Below are 21,205 nucleotides of genomic sequence, written 5' to 3' on the forward strand. Positions count from 1 at the left end.
AAATCTTTGCAATACTAAGGAAGTTCGCTTTAAGTTATAGTGAGTGAAGTTGATATGAATGTCTAACATAGAACTTTTAAAATAGTTGATCACTTGGAGTCACCATTTAGAAGGCTTTCTGGTGATATGATTAAAGAATATATTCCATTTAACCATGGTAAATTTCACTTTATAGGAATTTTGTTTGACTTGGTAATGCAACCTAATTTTCAAGATATCATTCCACAATTTATTGGAAGACATTTTGCATCTGATATACATATATAGTTTCTCTGATTACACAGAATACTATGAAAGAGTTAAATTTTGTGCCAAAAATATTGTATGGTATTATACCTTCTCTATTAAAAAATAATAAACATTGCCAATTTGGAAGAAGAACTTGTAAATGCTTGAAATTTGCAAGTTGATTTCATGTCTGGCTTCTCAGCGGGGCACCTGGTAAGTCTCCCTGAGGCCTGTCCTTGTGGGTGTCTGGGTACAAGAGTCTTTTAATAATTCTGCTCTGCAACACAGAAGAGACATGCTGTTTAAAAGCTGGTGAAAGGTGATTGCTAGTCTTGAAATAAAAAAAGCTGAGTTTCATTTTAAAAAACAAGACCCTTTGCAGTTTGACTGAAATGCATTAAGCAGAATAGAGAGACTATCTCTTGTAATTGTCAGCAGATTGGCAATCTGACATATAATTCTGGCAAACCTGTACTTAATTGCTAAAATATGACTTCCTAGCAACTACAAGTATGTTCTGGCAATGTCAAGTTATCCCAAACCACATGACTTGACTTCTGCTTTAGAATTAAAATTGAAGATTTATCCCAGGTTGAAGCCACACTGCATGCCCTTCTGCAAGAACTCGATAGACTGCAGACAGGAAAGCGGGATATCGTTAAAGCACTGCAGTGCCCCAGGGGTCAATGTCAGATACAATCTAATTTAACATCTTTATTAAGGATCTCGAAGAGGGAGTAAGCCACATATTAATGAAATGTGCAAATGATATTAAACTGGGAGCTGGTGTAACCACCAGTAAGGACAAAGAAATAATAGAAATGCACCAAAAGAGGTTAAAACTACGAGCAGAAAATTATTACATGAAAATCACCTTCTTGGGATTGATGATTTTGGAGATGAGCGCTGGGATTCAGAAATCTCCAAGTTTGGGGGCTGCAACCCATTGGGAATTAAGAGCAAGAGAAAAGAGGGCAACCTTTAGCTCGTATCTAATTTAGTATCTAATGTAAACATTTTACATTACATTATGTAAATTTATACAGTTTTTAAAATCAGAAAGATCACCAACTCTAAAATTTAAATACATGCCAACTCAAATGTAGTAGCTTAACTAAATACGACACAGATAGCTATGAAAAATGACTTCTGAGTGAACTATATCGACATGCAGCACATACGAAACAGCACAGAGCAAAAAAAAAGGCAGAACAGCAGGCATGGGCATGACCATAAAGTGTAACATAACATAGCTTAAAATATGTGTGTCCTCACTAACCAAGCTCCAGAGGTCTGCCTCCCAAAACCACTTTCAAATATACACAAATTGGGAAAAACAAATAATTGTGTTTTTTTTAAAGATGCAACAATTCAGATGCCCTGACCTGTTGGCATCTATTCCTCCCTTCTGCCTATTTTCCACCCAGTTGAGACAACTCCAATTGACACCGCCAAAGCTGTTAGGAAAGTCACTTCTGGAGGTGCAATTGGCCACCTTCCAGTCTTCAGGTCGGGGTGCCCTGACTGCCTGCATCTTCCTGAAACCCTGCCTTTTCCACCTCCACTTCCACTCCAGTGCCAATGCCCTGCAGTTCCTCTCGCAACGCCAGTTTTGCTCACCCAAAGTGGCCCACTAGGCACTCGCAGGTTCAGTCATTTCGACAAGAAATCTTAAATCTGTAAACACGGTCCCAAAGCAATGGTTGCATTTTTGTACCTTCCCCTCCAGCCTCCCTCCTCTGGACCCTCCCTAGGGCACACCCACACCTGCAACTGTTACTTGACCTTCTTTGCCCTCCCCTTCTATCTCCGTAAGAGGCAGCTTCCACTGTATTCTAATTCCATCCAAGGCCCCTTGCTGGCTTTTAGGATCCAAGAGAGAAAGGAAAGAAAGAAAATCCCCTGGTGCTCCAGATATATACCAAAGGGAACTCACTGACCTCACCTTGAACCCACCATAGGGACTCCCCCTAACCAGCAGATAGGAGATAGCAAAACTGAAGGTGCAAAGGGGCTGAGGTTCTAAAATAGCAAGGAAAAATGATTGCATGCGTGCTTCGTACACAGATGCTAAACCACAGCATGTTAAGTGTGGGGTCTACTGCCTCTGTATCTAAGGGATTGTGACACCTCTGTGCATAACACAGGTGATGAGGATTCAGCAGTGGGTCGGGAGGGTGAGTAGAGATGCCACGTAAGGATTGTAGCTCATCATGTAAACACGCTGAAACCATCAAAGGATATCCTTGCCAAAGAGGAGAAGGAATTCTTTTAAATAGATGAGAAAGAAGTACTAGATATAGGGAAATGAAATTCAAGAAGTGAACAAATCATTTCACTCTTAAGAATTGTATTATAGTTAATGGATTTAAGTTTCATGGACTTAACATACCTAAGGATAGATTTAACAAATATGGAAAGTTTGGTACAGAAAGACAGTTTTATGAATGATTCCTAAATTATCATGACTTACAATGAGCTTCTCCACCTGGAATGTTCGCTTTCTTTAAGTTCATTACCTGACTTATTTCCAAGCAGAATTGCCTTGTAACCTCCCCACTATTTGCAGCACAAATGAACTCTACCCCACCCCAACTTAGGTTGAAAAATGATTTCAAGAGTTATTTCACTTTCCTGGATACCTTAGCTTTTGTTCATGTGTAATTAGACAACTGATCAGAAGTTCAAGTACAGAACATTTTGAATACTTTCTACCACAATAAAATAGGATTTTTTTTCTCCTTAGAGAAAAATGATCCTAGCTTACTTGTCGAGGACTACTTCCAGGGGTCTATGAAGTACAAATTGTTCATGTCAAAGACCATGGGAAGGTGTTCAGTGCCTGCTCTGTGCCAGCAGATCTTCTAGGAGGTGAGAATGTAGAAAAAAAGGGAAATCTGGTCCCCCTATCCTTAAAAAATTACACTATTAGGTGACATATTAACCAATAGATTTGTATTGCAGGTTAAATTTAATCAATGGAATTACTAATACTTGTAGGTCTTCCAGGAGTACCACATATAATCAGTCACTTGGTTTTCAAATATTAAAATATAAGTTCACTAAATGAAAATGGATGGTTTTTCAAAGAAAAAAAAAATAATTACTTTGAAGGACACCAGAAAAGTCTTCAGCAAATTTTACAATGTACACTGATATTTAGTTCCCTATTTGGATACATGGAAAGATTGTAGTCCCCAGTCCACTGGAAATTAGGTGTGATGACCAGGGGACCTGCTTTGACCAGTAAAGTGTGAGTGGAAGTGAAATGCAGATCTTCTCAGTGGAAGCTTGTAATCACCAGTGTTTGGATTCTCTCTTGCCTTTGCTCCTGCAATCAGTGATGTGCATGTTGATGAGAAGGTGAATTTCAGGGTTATCCCCAGGATCATAGTGTTCTGAAATCACTCAGATCAGTAATGAACTTTGTATGAGCCAGAATTAAACCTTTACTGTTGAAGTCATTCTACCTAGTTTATTACTGCAGCATAACTTTGCCTATCCTAACTGATAACACTTATTAAACTTAAGGCCAAATATTATGTCTTCATTATAAGACAAATAACGCACATATATATATATATTGCAGTGTATATATATATTGCAGTATATATGCAATATATATAAATGCAACATACATTATATATATATGCAATATACATTCCAAATGAAATAATTGTCAACTCATCAAGATGTAGCTACTGCATGTCCACAGGATAAGAAATGTTTAACCAGGCATGTGTCAGGAACATAAACTTTAATTTGTAGAATAGTTGGAATGAATGCCTTTTCCTAGCTCATTAATATCCATGAATAGTGATGATTAAGGGATCTGGGACAGAATGTCATGTGGACTGTCCACTTCCACCCACACAGGTAGCCTGTGGGTCTGCATTCATCCATTCTTGAAAGAAAAAAAAATTGGAGATTCTCTGATGAAGACAAAATGGTTTCAGTGTTTTCTGTGTCAGACGCCTAAGGGAGATTTTGACAAGAGGAAAAAAACACACAAGATCAGGAAACCATTCTTAGAACTGACTATATAGTTACAATGATGAGTAAAAATAAAAATAAATATGTCTAATCACAGAATAGTTTATCATGTGAAATAAAAATGAATACTCGTTTGCATTGAAGATCATTCTCTTGTATCTAATTTGGAGAGATACTTAACAAATAGTATAACAAAGACTTTCTTTCTATTATAATAAGTAATTGATGTCGACTTAACCATTTTGCCTGATGGATTTCAGCACGAAAGAGTGACAGTCAATCACTGTACCATCATTGAAAAGCTGCATTTTAGATGATTTGTTTTTTAAGACATTTCTATGCTTCTTGAAATGAGAAAACATCCTAGCCATGAAAGTGTTGTTATAGCTGTTTTCTTGAAGTACCATATGCAGAATTCCAAAACAGCTTTGGAATGCTAGTTCATGTTGACCGACTAAATGGTCTTCACTTTGAATCAGAAAACTGTTTCCCTGGTCTCTGGTCTCAAGTGTCTTTCATATCCAAATCTTCTAATACTCAGCCACTAAAGCAATTTTCGAAATATAAAGTTGACCTTGTTCTTACTACTTGAACCATGACCAAATCTTCTCAATTGAGGCCTCTCTTGTGGTGCAAGGTGTTAAGCACCCACTACGAAGCACTCCGCAGCCTCTGCAGGAAAAGTTCAATTCCCCGGCCAGCCAGGGAGCTACCCACATGGTGCAGCAGACCTCTCCTGTCTCGCCCGCTGCTCCCCTCAGCAGTGTATTTCATCAGTCTGCCTTTTCTGTTCCCCACTCTGTCTCTGGTGAATCCTCTCACCTCCCGCATCTCTGGCCTATACCCCAGCTCTTGTATGCATGAATGAATAAATCTTTTTTAAAAAAAAAAGTTAAAAAAAAAAATCCCAATTGCCTTCAGCATAAAGTTCAAATTTCTTTGCCCACTTCCCTGTCCAAAATATTCTTTGTTTCCCATTGCACTGAGTAGGTTCCACACCCCAGATTCACCATGCCCTTCCAGGCTCTTATCTGAGACATGCTTCTTCAGCTTCTTTCTCTGGCTCAGGACTCCCATGTAAAACATCCCCTTAGAAAAACCAAAGTCACTTATTTTTTCTTTGGTGCCTATGCTGGATAAGGTACAAGTTTGTTGCTATTACTGCAACATACTACCTGATTGCTATACTTCATTATAGTGCTTGCTATACTTCATTATAGCTATTCAGTTACCCAGACAAGTAGACTAAGCCAAGCTCTTCAATGGCAAAAAAAAAAAAAAAAAAAGGAAAGAAGGAAGGAAGGAAGGAGAAAAACATTTTTATTTACCTTTAAACCACATCCTCTCAAGTAGTTCAAGTGTCTGGCCTATAGTTATGGGTAAACATCTGGTGAATGAGTGAGTGAATCAATGAATCAATGAATGAGACCTGAATTCAACTGATAATTTTATCAATAACCTCCTGTGTTACCTTGGCCAGGTCATTTTATCTCTCTGTGTCCCTGATTTCTGAGCTATGAAGGAGGGTAATAATTGCCACCTGCCACGGAGGGATACTATGAGGATTAATGAAATAATTTTTGTAAAGTAGTTTGAGCTTGCTGGAAAAAAGGCACGATGTAAGAACAAAGTGTTTTATAATTATTATGTAACACCTTTCATCTGAGAATCTCAAAGCACTTCACAAAACATGAAATCATTCATCTTCCCAATTTCAAGAGAGAATTCTGTCATCTCCATTTTACAAATGGAGGACACACAGATAGGGAAAATTACATGCCCAGTCCATGATGCCAGCCCCGTTGATTGTCAAATCCTAGAGCAGGTTTTAGGGCTCTGATCTTGGCAACCGCCCTTTGAGCCTCCGTCACTGCAGCTCTCCCATTTTCCCTACATAGAGGAAGCCACTGAGCAGCCAGGGCAGGATGGCAAAGATCCAGTTGGAGAGAGGGCCCAGGTTAATACCTTCCATAGAAGGGGTGGGGTGGGGCAGGAGGTGATGACCACAATCCTGCCCTCAAATGTAACAGTAAGAAGAAAATGCAATCAATCGCTTACCCTCCTCCAAGCCAGCCTTGGGCTCAGATCTTTTCATCAACCCTCTTTTAACTTGACACCTTTCTGGGATGTCTGTCTCTCAGCCAGAAAATGTCTCATCACCTTTGAATACAAAGGTAGCAGTTTAGCAACCAAAGAAATAATCCTAAAATACTGCATTCAAAGGAGCTTTCTCCTCCTAAGACTGTTTTTCCTGCCGAATCCCACGAATGTCAGCTGAGACAGGTGGTACTAATCCGCCTTCTAAAAGGAAAAGGAAGAATGTGAGCTATTCTGCATATACTTAGGAGGGGGAGCTGGAGTTTGGATAAAGATGCATTACATCAGGAACATCTAGCAAAGGGGAGCCTTTGCTATTCATAGCTAACCAGAGAGGCAACACGTGTGCTTTTCTCGCAAATGTTAGGTCCGTGCTTCCTGGAGGTTGTGGTCAAGATGACTGGCTCAATAATGTGAAGAAATATGCTAAGACATATCAGCATGTGTGTTCTCAGCATCCTAGAAATAGCAGGGCTGTGTCAGGGGGCCAGGTTAACTCAACAATCATCATGCTAGTGAGGGTTCTTTCATAGACCCATTGCTAGAATAAACATTGCATTATGCCTTGCTTTTCAAAGCCAGAAGAGCATAAATAACCCCTTATGATCCCCTTCATGCTGACACCTCCTCTGAGAACTTGAATGGACTATCCCTCAACTTCTTCCCAATGGTGATTTTTCTCTCCATTCACTCACAAGTCCACCCTGCAAGTTGATGACTTATGCTCAACATCCTAGAAGGACAGAGAACTTCCCTCCAAGATCAGGTGGCCCAACAGGGTGGCACAGAGGGGCAGACTACCTCTGGGGGGAGAAATCAAATATTGCACAAAAATGAACAATGATGCAAGAAATAAAATAATAAATTAATTAGGAAAAAAGATCAGGTGGACCAAGATTTCGATGGAGTCTGCAAGAACCAGAGTTCTTCCCAGGAAGGTGGACAGTGTGCCTGCACAAGGAGTGACATAGTGGTGACCTATTAAAACAGAAGTGATGGGGCCTCAGCGTTATCATACCCTATGGCCTGAGTTTGATCCCTGGCCAGGGAGCTACCCACATGGTGCGGCAGACCTCTCCTGTCTCGCCCGCTGCTCCCCTCAGCAGTGTAGTTCAGTGTATTCAGTGTATTTCAGTGTATTTCGGTCTGCCTGTTCTGTTCCCCGCTCTGACTCTGGTGAAAACTCTCACCCCGCACCTCGGGCCTACACCCCAGTTCTATGCATAAATAAATAAGTAAATCTTAAAAATAATAAAGCAGAAGCAACTAAGTTAACTTGAGGGCATTAAGTTTGTTTCAAAAATCAACCATCACACCTTTTTTCTAACAAAGGAGAAGTTTAGTGAGTTCTAAGTTGAGTGAGTTTGGTTATAGAAAAGGAGAAAGAAGATTCACAGTAACTATCACTTTTAAATGCACCATCTCTGCCTCCCCCACGGGGTCCATGTTAAATTACTACATATTTTCTGAACAACAAAAAAGGATCTTTATTTTTTAGAACCAGTTTTTATTTTTCTGAAGTATTTTGTAACCTGTGATCTCTTGCTTTCTAGGTAGTTTTTTTTTGTTGTTGTTGTTATTGTTGTTTTACCCTTTATTATTTAGAATTCTAAGCAGCACCTGACTTTCCAAAAATACATTTCATCCCGTGGCCCAGTACTCTGAACCAGTCAGTACTGTTGCAAGCACAACTGTCAGGAGGGGTTGAGGGAGGGCACCTCATTTCTCAACAGAGAAATCAGAACAACGCCAGGGGAATCAGGTCCAGCATATTCTGGACAAGTTTGCCAGCAGAACGCAGTAAAAATGATCACTTCCGGGCCTCCCTGGTGGCACAAGGCATTAAGACACAACCTATGAAGCTATCTGCGGCCACTGCAGCACATGTTCGATCCCCAGCCAGGGAGCTACCCACATGGAGCAGCAGACCTCTCCTGTCTCGCCTGCTGCTCCCCTCAGCAGTGTATTTCACTCAATCTGCCTGTTCTGCTCCCCACTCTGTCTCTGGTGGATCCTCTCAACTCCCACACCTCTGGCCCATACCCCAGTTCTTGTATGCAAAAATACATAAATCTTTAAAAAAAAAAATCACTTCCACTTAACACCCTTTAGGAAGGGTCAGCCACTGTTCCAGGCGCTTCACAGACTCATCCTGACTCAGCAGGCAGGAAGATCTGACCATCCCCTCTTTTTGTGGAGAGGTGCGTCACACAAGGAATAAGTGGCAGACCTGGGTGCTAAACCCAGGTTTATCTGCTCCCCGAGTGGGGGTCCTTCTCCCCAAACCATGCGCTCCCCGAGGGGATATCTGCCATTGTCTCAGCCCCCTGGGGTGTGTACCTCTTTGGGACCCTTGCCAGTGTTTCCAAAGTTCTCAAAAATTTCCCTTCCAAGGCAGGCTCAGCAAGGAGCAGAAGAATTTTCTGCTGCAGTTGACCAAATACACTCTCCATAAAAAATAGAAACGAAAAGTCTTTCTACTAGAGTCTTGATAAAAGTCACTGTCCTTGCTCAGACAGAATAAGCCAGTGGGAAAAAAACATAATTTTTAATGTTGCAGTTGGTTTCTGAAACACTAAATTGATTCAGCCAGAATGAACACATCAAAATCAAGAAGACTCCCATCGAGCAGATTTGGAGATTCAAAATGTCTTGAAAATGAAGATGTTTGCAAGTGAAATGACTCTTCTGGTAAGTTTTGTCTGAACATGACCACCGGAATTTCAGAATTGACTATAGGGAGATAAAAATTGTAAATGAGCTCTGCCTGCAGGATGCCAGGCTTGTGGGGCTTTCTGGAAATAATGGTAGGAAGTTGAACAGCTATGGTTTCATCCAAGTACGTTATTAGCCTTGCACTAAGGGCCAAACTTCTAGGGAATTAATGCCACAAAATGCCCCCCCCCAATGTTTCTACGACCCGTCTATTTTCTGAAGTGGGATGTTACTTCAGGGGAATAATGCTTTGTGACATTTCCCTTTGGTCAAGCACAACTAGGTTAATTAACATGTTCTTCAACACAGCTCTTTTTGGAATGACGTCGTTCTTTCTAAATCGAGAAAGAGAACCATCCCTTGAACACCCAGATCCTGGAGTGCTTCTGCACGGAGTGACTTTTATTGGCCTTTGAAATTCTCACCTCCATGTAGGGACAATTTTAATTGGACTGTAGCTCATTCAGTCTCTCTCACACCTCCTGTTCCAGAAGATTGACAGGAGCGGACAAATCCATGCTCCTTCAGAAGGATCCCTGGTAGGTGTCTGAAAGGGAGGAGCTGCTGCCACTTCCTTGGCCTGCCACATTGAGAGTCACAGATTTAATTTATAGCCAAGTCTAGCTACCCACTGATGCTGGTGCCACTAGCTAGGATCAAAATTATGCCAGGAGGAGGGCAAGCCCCACACCCAGAGCTAAATGAGCCAGAGAGAGAGCTAGACAGAGCAGGTAGCAGGGAAACAAGGAGCAGTCTTAGCTAACACTGGATCTTGAAGAGAAAGATCTAGATTGCAGCGTCAGCTGGACAGCAGGTTGCAGGCATGTCCTGTGTCTCTGCACAAGACAGAGCTTTTCTCTGTGTGCATGCAGGACTGTCATTGGTTTCTTTGTTTTCCTCACTAAAATCTTTTCAGGGCAAGGTATAGATCAGCAACCTCACCTCACACACCCCAATGCATAGCACAGATCCCTCCCCCACCCCACCCCAACAGGCAAGCACACAAAATATTTTGAATATCAGGTGTCAACCAATGATGGGCTTTGTCTTCGGGACAATATCCATTTGCTCTATAATAAATGTGCAGTCGCCTGCTTTGTGCCAGGGACAGCATCAGTGGGGTTAGTTTCAATGACATGTGAGTCCTGCTGAGGCTGCCTAGACTGTTTGCAAGCTTTCGCTAAGATCGGGTGGTCTAGGCTTCGTGTGAGTAGAATCGGCTTTAAGGTACAGAGAGGCAGAGGGGAGTTCAAGGTTCACAGGCAAGAAAGGCAGCAGGGAGCAGGGATGGGCAGCCAGGTAATCCTAGGACGGTCTCTACCTATTCTCTGGTTTCTGCCTGCATCTGAGGGTGAAAGTCAGTGGCCAACAGGTGTGCGTGCTCCCAGGTGAGGTGGCTCCACAGGTGTTGGAAGCTTTTGATTGCAGCACCAACCGAAAGCAGGGTCCTGGGGGAATTCTTAGCACCCCAACAGCTGATTCCTTCTCAATACCCACCAGGGCAGTGGTGTGAGCACAGCTGCTCCTGGTGTGTGTTAACCCTTTGTTAGCCTGGGCACAAGGAGGGTGGGGGAAGGCCCTACTGGGCCCAATTGCACTGGGGCTCAGTTTCACCCCATCATTCATTAGCTCAGTGGTCTTGGGGATCCCTTCCCTGGGCTCTCTTCCTCTTTCTATACAAGGGGGAGAGTGATTTCTGCTTTTTAGGACTTCAAAATTTTCTTGAACATAAGGAGATCTCAGGAGACCTTAGAAAAAAAGTGAAGTGTGTCCTGATGGCTAAGAGACTGCTATGTGAAGAGAATGGTTTTCCTCCTAATTTTCTCCTCCAAACAGTCATGGGGGAGAAAATGATGGGGGTGGCCGCGAACTAGCTACACACCCGAGTTAGAAAGGATGTCACTGATTGGCTTGCATGTTCATTCAGCAAATTGCTAAGTACTGATTATGTGCCTGTCCCACAAGATCTTCAGCAGCGACTCCCCCACCCAGCTCAATGTGTCTGACTATTGTAACACTTTCCCAAGTGCGACGTTCAAGGGGACGGCTGGCTGTCAGTACAACCATTTATCCAGAGTGATATAGACCAGGAATTTGCACCCTCACCAAGAAAATAGGAGTCCTACTTAGCGAACGTGGTCTCTGCCCGCTGCTTGCTCTCACAGCTTCATTCTACAAGTTCAAGGTTGCTGCCCATGTCACTGAGCAAAAAAGCTGAAACAAACCCAAAATGGAGTCTTTTAAAAGCAGTGTTCTCAAAATGTAGTCCCTGGACTGGCAGCTTCAGTGTGCACCGAGATCTGATCAGAATGACAAGCCTCAGGACTCAACCCCACCAAAGCAGAAATTCCAGGGTGGGTCTAGTGCCCCATGTTTTCGTCAGTCCTCCAGGTGGTTTGGATGGATGCGCCATGCCGTAGGCTTTCTGATGCTGCTAAGAGGCCTGAAATCAAAAAGCTGAAGCCAGGTGAACTCAAATACAGTGTGAAGCCAAATACCCAAGGCGAAGGGGAGAAAAGGCTTGATTTCTAATCCTGTAAGGAGACGTATTCTCACTACTTGGAGGTATTTTACACACCACCTCAAATGAGATAGGTTTAATTATCAAAAGACTATTGTAGTATTATATTTTATGTGTCTTTAAAGTTAACATGGTACCAAAATCCTGATGTTAGGGCAGAGAAAGTGGCTATGTGACAAGGAAGTTTCTTTTTTGCACCTTAATACCCAAGTCAGAGGTGACCAGAAGTATCTAAAGTGTCATATTAATTAACTAATTCAATGAAGAAACAGAGACTGGTAGAAATGATTTAGAAAAAATAGGAACTTGATTATTTCTAAGCTCTTCATTCAAGAGTAACCTCATCTGATGGTATTCTAATTTTTCTTGTTTCATAAATAGTCATTTCAAGTAATAAATCTGTTGGCTATGGAAATACCAGTGATTAATAGCTTTCCTAAATTCTTTCTTTTTTAAAGATTTATTTATTTATACAAGAACCTGGGTACAGGCCAGATGAGCGGCGGAGGGTGAGAGGATTCACCAGAGACAGAGCGGGGAAAAGAACAGGCAGACTGACGAAATACACTGCTGAGGGGAGCAGTGGGTGAGAGAGGAGATGTCTGCCACACCATGTGGGACCCTCGCCTGCTGGCCGGGATTGAACCGGCACTGCAGAGGCTGCAGACAGCTTCACAGCACTGCGCTCAACCGCCTGCGCCACCAGGGGAGGCCCATTTTCCTAAATTCTTAAATACAAACTCACTACAATACCCCATGAACTTCAATCAAACACACACACACACACACACACACACACACACACACACACATACACATACATATACACATACAAATAAGCCAAGTTATCTGGACCTTTTGTACTTTCAAAGCAAGGCTGTGTCTTTGTCAGTCTCTGGAGCCACAAAGTTCAACCCAGGACTAAAACACCAGACCAGTCGCATTCATTATACAAATGGGAATGTGGTGACTGCTGCTTGGTCTCAGAATTTCTCAAAGCATTTATCCTAATTTTGAGGTCTGTTTAGGCAACCCAAGCTTTTCACTAATTTGTTAGAAACCTCTAGGACAACTTTCCATTATTTTTTATATATCATAGTCTATTAATATGACTCTTTTCCACACTGTACTCACAGTCAAGAACATTTTACTATGTAGATGTGCAGACAAAATCAACTGGTGTTAATACCCCTAATTCAACAGGTGCTAATGTGAAAATAATGATGGCCACAAATTAAACAGCTGGTGCTGTGACTGGTCGGTTTTTCTTTCCTTCATATGAATAGAAACAGACCTGCACTATGTATAGACTCATATCAAATCAGATGGGGTCTAGGAAACACTGTTCTTTGGAGCATCTGTAAATCTGCATCCATAGTCTCTTTCATTATAATTTCTTTCACTTCATTTTTCCTAATTCCTGTTCCCCATTTGTGATCATGCCAGTCTATCTTGAGAATGAAGGCATGGATGACTGAGTGAAGGATTCAGCAAGCCCAGATCTGCTTTAGCTGAATTCACAGTGACCAGTAGTTATGATGTGGAGTTCCAACCCTGGACTCGCACTGAGGAGGAATTCTTTAAAGACCTTGAAACACAATTTTATCTTCAATTCCATCAAACAAATTTTTCTTGTTCGCTACTATAGGCAATACTCGATGTTTTCTGTCTTTTCTAATGGCAGTTACTGATCATCACGTTGGGGATATGTGAAAGGGCCAGTTAGTTTTGTCCCTAACTAGACTTCATTGAGAAATTAACTGAGAACTGTAGACTTAGCTGAGAAAAGCAATATGAGGAATTCTTTCTGATATGGCATCTGAAAAATGAAAGCCTACTGCTGACCGGTGTCTTCTGTCAGTTAGCACGTTCTGCCACATAAGGCAGGATGAGATTGCAAACTATTCTAAGAATTTGATATGTCTTCCCATTTAAGGGGGGAAAAGATAGCATCAGGCATTGGATTGACCAGTTGTTTTTTCCAACTGACTGAAATAATCAGGTGTTCAGGCACCTTATAATATGAGTTGTCTGGGCAACTTGGTCAACCAGTTGACTTAGAAAATGAATCTTGTTAGCTCAAAACAATTTACTCTTCTCATCATTAATTTTTTTTTAATTCTTTACTGACATATATTTGCCAAATAACATTGTATAAATTTAAGATGTACAACATTCATAGTTGCAATAATTAGCAACGCAATCCTATTACCATTACATAATTATCATTTGTTTCTAGTAGTTGAAATAAGTTCTAGCCTCTTAGCAAGTTTGGTAATTATAATACACTATTTACTTTACTGTGTATTTGATCTCTAGGCCTTATTTATTGCTATTGCAAGTCTGTACCCTTAAACAACAACAATCAATCCCCTCACACCCCAAGCCCTGGTAATCTGGGCTGAGAATTTTATTCTCTGTTTTTACAAATTTGGCTTTTGCAGATTCTACACATAAGTGATATCATATACCATTTCTCTCTGTGCATCTTAGGATAATGTTTTCAGGATCCATCCATGTTGTTCAAATGACAGGATATATTTCTTTCTCCTAGCTCCATTGTGTATGTGCCTGTGTGTGTGTGTATATGTAGATAGATACATATATACATACCTCACATCTTCTCTATCCATCCATTTGTTTATGGGTACTTGTATAGTTTCCATGTCCTGGGTACTGTGAGTAAGGAGCAATAAACAGGGTCAAACATACATCTCTTTGATGTCCTGTTCAAAACAATTTAAACATTTGCTATGTTTCTCATTTAAAATAAATAAATATGCATTAGTACAACAATTGAACTATGAGGAAATAAAGTTGTGAAATTTTAACAATAACCTAAATGGAGGATCAGTAAAATAAAAATAGCCATAAAATTAAATACTAAATACATTTGCTTTAATTATTATAACATAGATGACATGGAAAAATATTTGAGCTGTATCTAAATATACATATAGCTGAGCATAAGTATACTTATTTATAGTTGATTATAGTACACATTTTCCAACACATGGCACCCAAAGTATGTATTTTGAAGATAATATTAATGATAACCTAGGGTTTTAGGCCCTCCTCCAGCCTGGTGAACAACTTCCTGTCATTTCTAGCACAGATCTGACTGTAACCCAATAGGTCTTCGTTGGTCCCTCAGTCAGCCACAAAGGTGCAATCATCCTGTTTGTCAGATGCTAGAACCAGAAAGACAGAATGCTAAACCCAGGTGCTGGGCAAAGATAAGGGCTACCTGTCAACATAACAACCTCTGACACACAATATAATATGGATGGATGGATGGATGGATGGATGGATGGATGGATGGATGGATGGTGGATGGAGCACTTGCTACACATGAAGCCCTATAATGTCTGTTATGTGCATTATTAGAAATTCTCATCATAGCCACTTTAGTCAGATATCATCACCCCAACATTAAAGGACAGAAAACTAGCACTGAGATGTACCCACACTTACAAAACTAAGTATAGAATCCGGGATTCAAATGTCACAAAAGGTTTTCAACTTTTCTCATCATCTCATTATTTGTCCAGAAAGTACTTGATACTTAGAGCCACACCAACTGCCACTTTACTTAAGAATCAGCCTAAAACCTTTGTTCAGATGAAACCATCCCTCCTCTAGTCACCTCCTGGTGTGCTATGGCTCACCCCTTGCACCTTCTTCCTACTATGTTCTATTAATCATCTCATTCCATTTTTATTGAGCCTGATTCTACAGCATATACCATGACCATAGGCCTGTGTTTAGTCCACCAACTTATGAATACAAATTTTATGAATACAAATGAATGAATACTTATGAATACAAATTTTATGAATACAAATTTTTGTGCAAACTTCTGAGTCCATCTTCTGCCTTCATCAAAAATGTAGGCTGACGATAACTGCTATTCCCTCTTCTGCAAAGTGCAGTTCACAACTTCCTATTTGGGACATGAATTTTATGGGTTGCACCTAGCATTAATTTTTTTTAAAGATTTATTTATTTTTATATAAGAACTGGGGTACAGGCCAGATATGCGGGAGGGTGAGAGGATTCACTGGAGACAGAGCGGGGAACAGAAAAGGCAGACTGACGAAGAAATACACTGCTGAGGGGAGCAGTGGGAGAGCCAGGAGAGGTCTGCCGCGCCATGTGGGATTCTCGCCAGCTGGTCGGGATCAAATCTGCACTGCAGAGGCTACGGACAGCTTCACAGTGCAGTGCTCAACCGCCTGTGCCACCAGGGAGGCCCCTAGCATTAATTTTTTAAGTGAAACAGAATATAATAGAAAAGATCAGTGTTCACTGTGGGTAATAAAGCAAACATTACACTGGAAAGTTTAGTTTCAGTTAGACATATGCATTTGCATCTGGGCTGCAATGTAAAATTTAGTACTTAATGTGGCTCTCACCCAACCCAGTTTGAAAAACACTTCTGGACTCAAGGCTCTTGGGAACAGAAAAAGTATGTGTTTCATTTTTCTGTCTCCATGGATGCCACTCAGGTGAGGAAGTGATTGCTTCTAATTTTGAGAGAAAGTTCATAGCTTGTTGATTCTGAATACCAACTTTGAGAATTGCAAATGATGTTCTCACATTCTTAATGTGATTGTCTATTCCCCCATTTATCAATGCATTATCAGACATTGGGCTGTCTGGATAGCATAATTCAATGACTTTTTGCAAAGGAAAAAAAATCTTTCATTAGTAATGCACTCATTTATTCCTTTCCCAAACACTTTTCATCATGTGGACATGGTCTTAGCACCTTGAATGTTAATTATCCACTTAGATGATACTGGATATTCCTGTAGAGAAAATACAGTTGATGAGTAAGTCTGGGAGGAAAAGTCTGTAAACATATTCATTATAATTTATGCAAGGTCAATTTTGGAAGGTCACCTGGGATTTTCAAGCAGGTCAAACCCCAAATTTGTTGTCCCACCTCATGATTATACCCAATTTCCAATAGTTTATATCTTTTCTTGGTTTTAAAAATGAATTTCTGGGGCCTCCCTGGTGGCGCAGGTGGTTGAGTGCAGCGCTGTGAAGCTGTCCGCAACCTCTGCAGCATGGGTTCGATCCTGCCGGCCTGTGAGAATCCCACATGGTGCGGCAGACCTCTCCTGGCTCTCCGGCTGCTCACCTCAGCAGTGTATTTCGTCAGTCTGCCTGTTCTGTTCCCTGCTCTGGCTCTGGTGAATCCTCTCACCCTCCCGCACATCTGAACTGTACCCGGTTCTTGTATAAATAAATAAATAAGTAAATCTTTTAAAAAAAAATGAATTTCTGTAAAATGGTGGTTGACAGAGTGGGGTAAAGGGGTGAGGGAAATAGGGAAATGTTGATCAAAGGGCACAAACTTCCAGCTATGAGATGATTAAGTTAGGGGGATTTAATATATACCCTGATGACTAGAGCTAACAGCAGGGTATTATATACTTGAAAGCTGTCAAGAGGGTAGGTCTTAAAAGTTATCATCACCCAAAAAAATGGTAATTATACAAGAGGATGGAGGTGTTAACTAACCTTATTTTGGCGATCATATCAAAATACATACATTTGAAGTCATTATTCTGTACTTAAACTTATATGTGCTGGATGTTAATGATAGCTCAATAAAGCTGGAAATAATTTAAACTCCTAAAGGAGAGACCAAAAAATTTAATAACTCAATCATGTCAAATCATCATTTGGTGACATGAGAACAAGACTATGATCTAAAATATAGATCTTCGCCACCTCCCAAGATGTATAACTAAGGGATTTTATTGTCAAGTTCAAGGGCATGTCAAGTGGGGAGTGACTTTGAAGTCAGAAACATGTGGATTGATTGGGATTGGGGTAGGATGGGAGAGGATTTTGTAAATAATGTCGGGAACCACAGTTTCCAAAAGAAATCAGTGCTCGAAATTGGGCCAGTGCCACTCCCCAAGTGCTGAGGCAGAATGTTAAAGATTAGATAAAGGATAAAAATTCACATCTCCTCTGGGTGATGAGACAACCCCCTTAGTGTTGGAGAGATTAAAAATCAACTTTTTTTTTTTTTTTGCCTGTTCTTAGCTACAAATTGTTTTGGCCCAGAAGGGAATCAGTGCAAATGGAAAAAAAAAAAAAAAAAAAGATTGCCAGAGATTCCGTTCACTTGGAATATCTTACCTCCCTCCTGTAGTGCCTGGGCTTGCTTGGGTTGCTTAACACAGCGTTTTCTTTTGCCTCCCCTCTCATTTTATTTATTTATTTTTGAGAAAACTCTGTGAGGCTTAACCTAAAAGTATCCATGAATTATACATGGTTGGTATGGAATCTACGATTGGAAAGAGAAGACTAGCTTTGAGCTGCATGCACAGAGTCCTTTCTGGCATTAGGACCACCCATGCGCCATTTGCCCATCAACAAGTGAATGATAGATAAATGTGTTTCTCTATTCAAAATAATACAATTTAGTAATAAAAAGGTTTAAACTACTGATATATGCGGAAACAACAAGGATGAAACTCAAAAGCATATTAAACTGAGCCAAAGAAATTAGACACAAAGGAATACATACTGTCTGGTTCTATTCATCTGCAACTCTAGAAGCAGCAAAATTAATCTGCCATAACAGAAAGCAGATTGAAACTAGGAAGTAAGGATTGATTCAAAGGGCCATGAAAGAACTTTTGGGGTTTCAGGAAACATTTTATATTGTGACGGTAGTATGTTTACATGGGTGCATACATTTGTCAAAATTCATTAAAACATACTCTTAAAATAAGATGCATTTTTTGTATATCCATTACCCTTTAATAAAGTTAATTTTTAAAACATGAAAAAATAAATAAATAAATAAAAATTTAATTCCATGTATATAGACCTGTGAAGAAAAAATAACTTACAAATGCCAGAAAAATAACTGAGTACTTTAAATTATAAATGATGATTCTTTCTAACATGCTAGATACCTTTTTAAAAAAATTGTTACTTAGAAGGGCAATGGTAAGAATCAGTTTTTGATAATCAATTTCAATTTAATGATGTCAATTCTAGTTAAGTTTACAAATTCAATTTTGTTACCTTGTTAACAAATCTTGCAATTTAGAATTACTGAATTTAATGAACTTGTGTATTTTACTTAAGAGTTTGAAAATGAATAATTCTTTTAAAATAGCTAGATGTTTTTTACAAGATAATCTATGAATGAACTGTTATGACCTGATTGAAAATAAGTGGCGCGATTAATAATACCTAAGGTGGTACAAAATAGTTTAATATTGTCCATTTTTTAGCATTTTTGGATTTAGTGTGCATGATTTTAACTAGCCAAAATTGAACTGAAGAGATAATGTAGTAATTTGTTACCTTATGAAGACAAAAAAAATTTTTTTTTTTGAAAGGGAAATTCTTAAACTTGGGCTGCCATAAATTACTGAAGACTTAAAAAAAAAAAAGATTTTGATTTGAGGGGCCTCCCTGGTGGTGCAAGTGGTTAAGCACAGTACTATGAAGCAATCCTCAGCCATCACAGCATGAGTTTGATCCCCGGCCAGCCAGGGAGCAATCCACATGGCACAGCAGACCTCTCCTGACTCTCCTGCTGCTCCCCTCAGCAGTGTATTTCAGTCAATCTGCCTGTTCTGTTCCCCACTCTGTCTCTGGTGAATCCTCTTACCCGCCACACCTCTGGCCTGGGTACCCTGTACCCCAGCTCTTGTATGCATACATAAATAAATCTTTAAAAAAAATTTGATTTGATGGATGACACGGAAATCCTACAGAAAAGCACGATGATTTGCTCTAAAGTCATGTGGGGTAAAATCCTTGCTATGGCCTCCATCAGTGGCCACTGCATACAATTTAAAGTTGTACATATACAGCTATCCCCAAAGCCAAGCAAAGCTCTGGCTGGTGCTTCCCCACCTAGTCTAGAGTGTTGATTGAAGCCTGAAGAGAAAATGAAGGGAAGGAGCAAAGGAAAATTGACAGCCAAAGAGCACTCCCTCTTTACTTACCTAAGTTCTTTATCCAAGGTATTGAAACACTCGTTTTACATGCCACCCCTCATCCCAGCCTCCGTTATATAAAAGTGATCTGGAAGAGAATAAAGATTTTATTAGTATCAGTTGAAATTTCCATCACCCAGGCATTTCTGTTCATGACTTTATGATTCATTGAATAAAGGGTCTTCCACCTGGTGATGATGGAGGGATATTGTTATGATTTATTGTTTTTTGGCCTAGACACCTGGTCTCACATTCACTGAATCCCAAATAGTGGCACAAAGAAAATACGGTTACCTCAACCTCTGAGACATTGTAAGACAGACATGATATATCTGCATAGGAGGAAATGAACGGAATGACCAATTCTAACATCAAAATTCCTCTTGATGTTAGAAAAGGGTTCTTCCTTCATCAAAGTCCTACTGATAACTCTTTCCCTTAGAGTGCACATGGTGTCCACAATGGAAGAACAGCCAACCTTTCACTTAAAATTGTGCTAATTCCTTGCTAAAAGGAATCCCATAACTGCCAATCAATGTAATTTCAGATATTTGGGTGATTCTCATCAAAACTCGATCTTGGAGTTACAACACATCAAGTGAACAGCCCCTGATCTTTTGCAGAATCTCAGGTTCACTTTGGCCCCTGATGAGTTAGTATGTGCACTAGGAATATACATGTTTAGGTAATTTACTTATGAAAACATTAAAAGCCTTCGAGTCTTGGACATCTGCAGAGAAAGCACAGCAATCCAGTGACTCCTGACTTGAGCTTATCAGATGATATGTGCAGAGGCCTCATCACCAGCCGTGTGCGGGAAGCTACACTTTGTAGGTGTTTACAGCAGTTTAAGGTTCTCTCTGCCGATCTGTGTCAACATCAGACTGTGGGGGGCAACCAGCCAGCTTAGTAGGCCAAACACAAGAATAGCAATGGGCAAAAACCCTTATTTCATTAAAGATTGTATCTTTTGCTATTTTTTTTTTCATTTTTTTAAAACATCAGGAACAAAGCAGAGAAAAAGTCTCCCCTTAGACATTTGATCTACTAAAATGGCAATCAGCAGCTCAGAGACACTCACTTTATGTAAGCACTACAGGGGTGGTCAGTCCACCTGAACTCCATGGGTCTCTAGAGAATGGGATCCCTACTTTTTGCCAAACAAAAAGTAGGATTTATATATATATAAACCATATATATATATATTTTTTTTTTTTTTTTGCCACAGTGCTCTAGGAATGAAGCTTGTCATCTGATTCCAGTTGTTGGACTGGTTTTGCGGGGTGTGTGTGGGTTAACAGAACACCTCATGGAATGTATGTATGTTGTGTGTGCACACACATGTGTACGTACAAGCCACGTGTGCCCTGATTTTATCTAAATTGCAGCAAGAGTGACACAATAGCCCCATATAATTGCTCTCTGTCTGGAATCTGTGAGTCTGGGTTTAACACTGAAAAAAGAAAACAAGTTTTTTTGGTAATTTTAAAAAATCATCATTTCAGAAGTGCATTTGAATATGCTGGCTGATTTTCTAGGGCCATATCACCCAGGATGCACCTGATCTCCTCTGAATGTGCTGGTGGGTGACAAGGGAAAGTGTGTAACTGAAATGTCTCCCCTCCGGTACCCAGACTGTGACCCAGCACTGCATAAGAGTGCTGAG

The 21,205-nt window shown here is 40.3% G+C and overlaps 1 long non-coding RNA gene across 8 annotated transcripts in view; it reads right to left on the bottom strand.

Annotated features, from left to right (window-relative positions):
* The window catches only part of LOC119244320 (uncharacterized), a 201,484-nt gene that overhangs the window by 2,362 nt on the left and 177,917 nt on the right, over positions 1-21,205 (bottom strand). For 6 of the 8 annotated variants that reach the window (XR_008551642.1, XR_008551643.1, XR_008551647.1 and 3 more), the window contains 2 exons: positions 19,549-19,627; positions 14,168-14,230 (listed from right to left, as the gene is read on the bottom strand). This is a non-coding gene — a long non-coding RNA (uncharacterized LOC119244320). Of the gene's footprint in view, positions 1-3,911; positions 4,204-5,518; positions 6,382-14,167; positions 14,231-19,548; positions 19,628-21,205 lie in introns of those variants that run through there. The other 2 variants (XR_008551646.1, XR_008551644.1) reach the window with 2 other exon arrangements.

The sequence above is a fragment of the Talpa occidentalis genome, unplaced genomic scaffold, assembly GCF_014898055.3.
Source record: "Talpa occidentalis isolate TD23 unplaced genomic scaffold, MPIMG_talOcc4v2.1 talOcc4.14, whole genome shotgun sequence".
Classification (NCBI taxonomy): domain Eukaryota; kingdom Metazoa; phylum Chordata; class Mammalia; order Eulipotyphla; family Talpidae; genus Talpa; species Talpa occidentalis.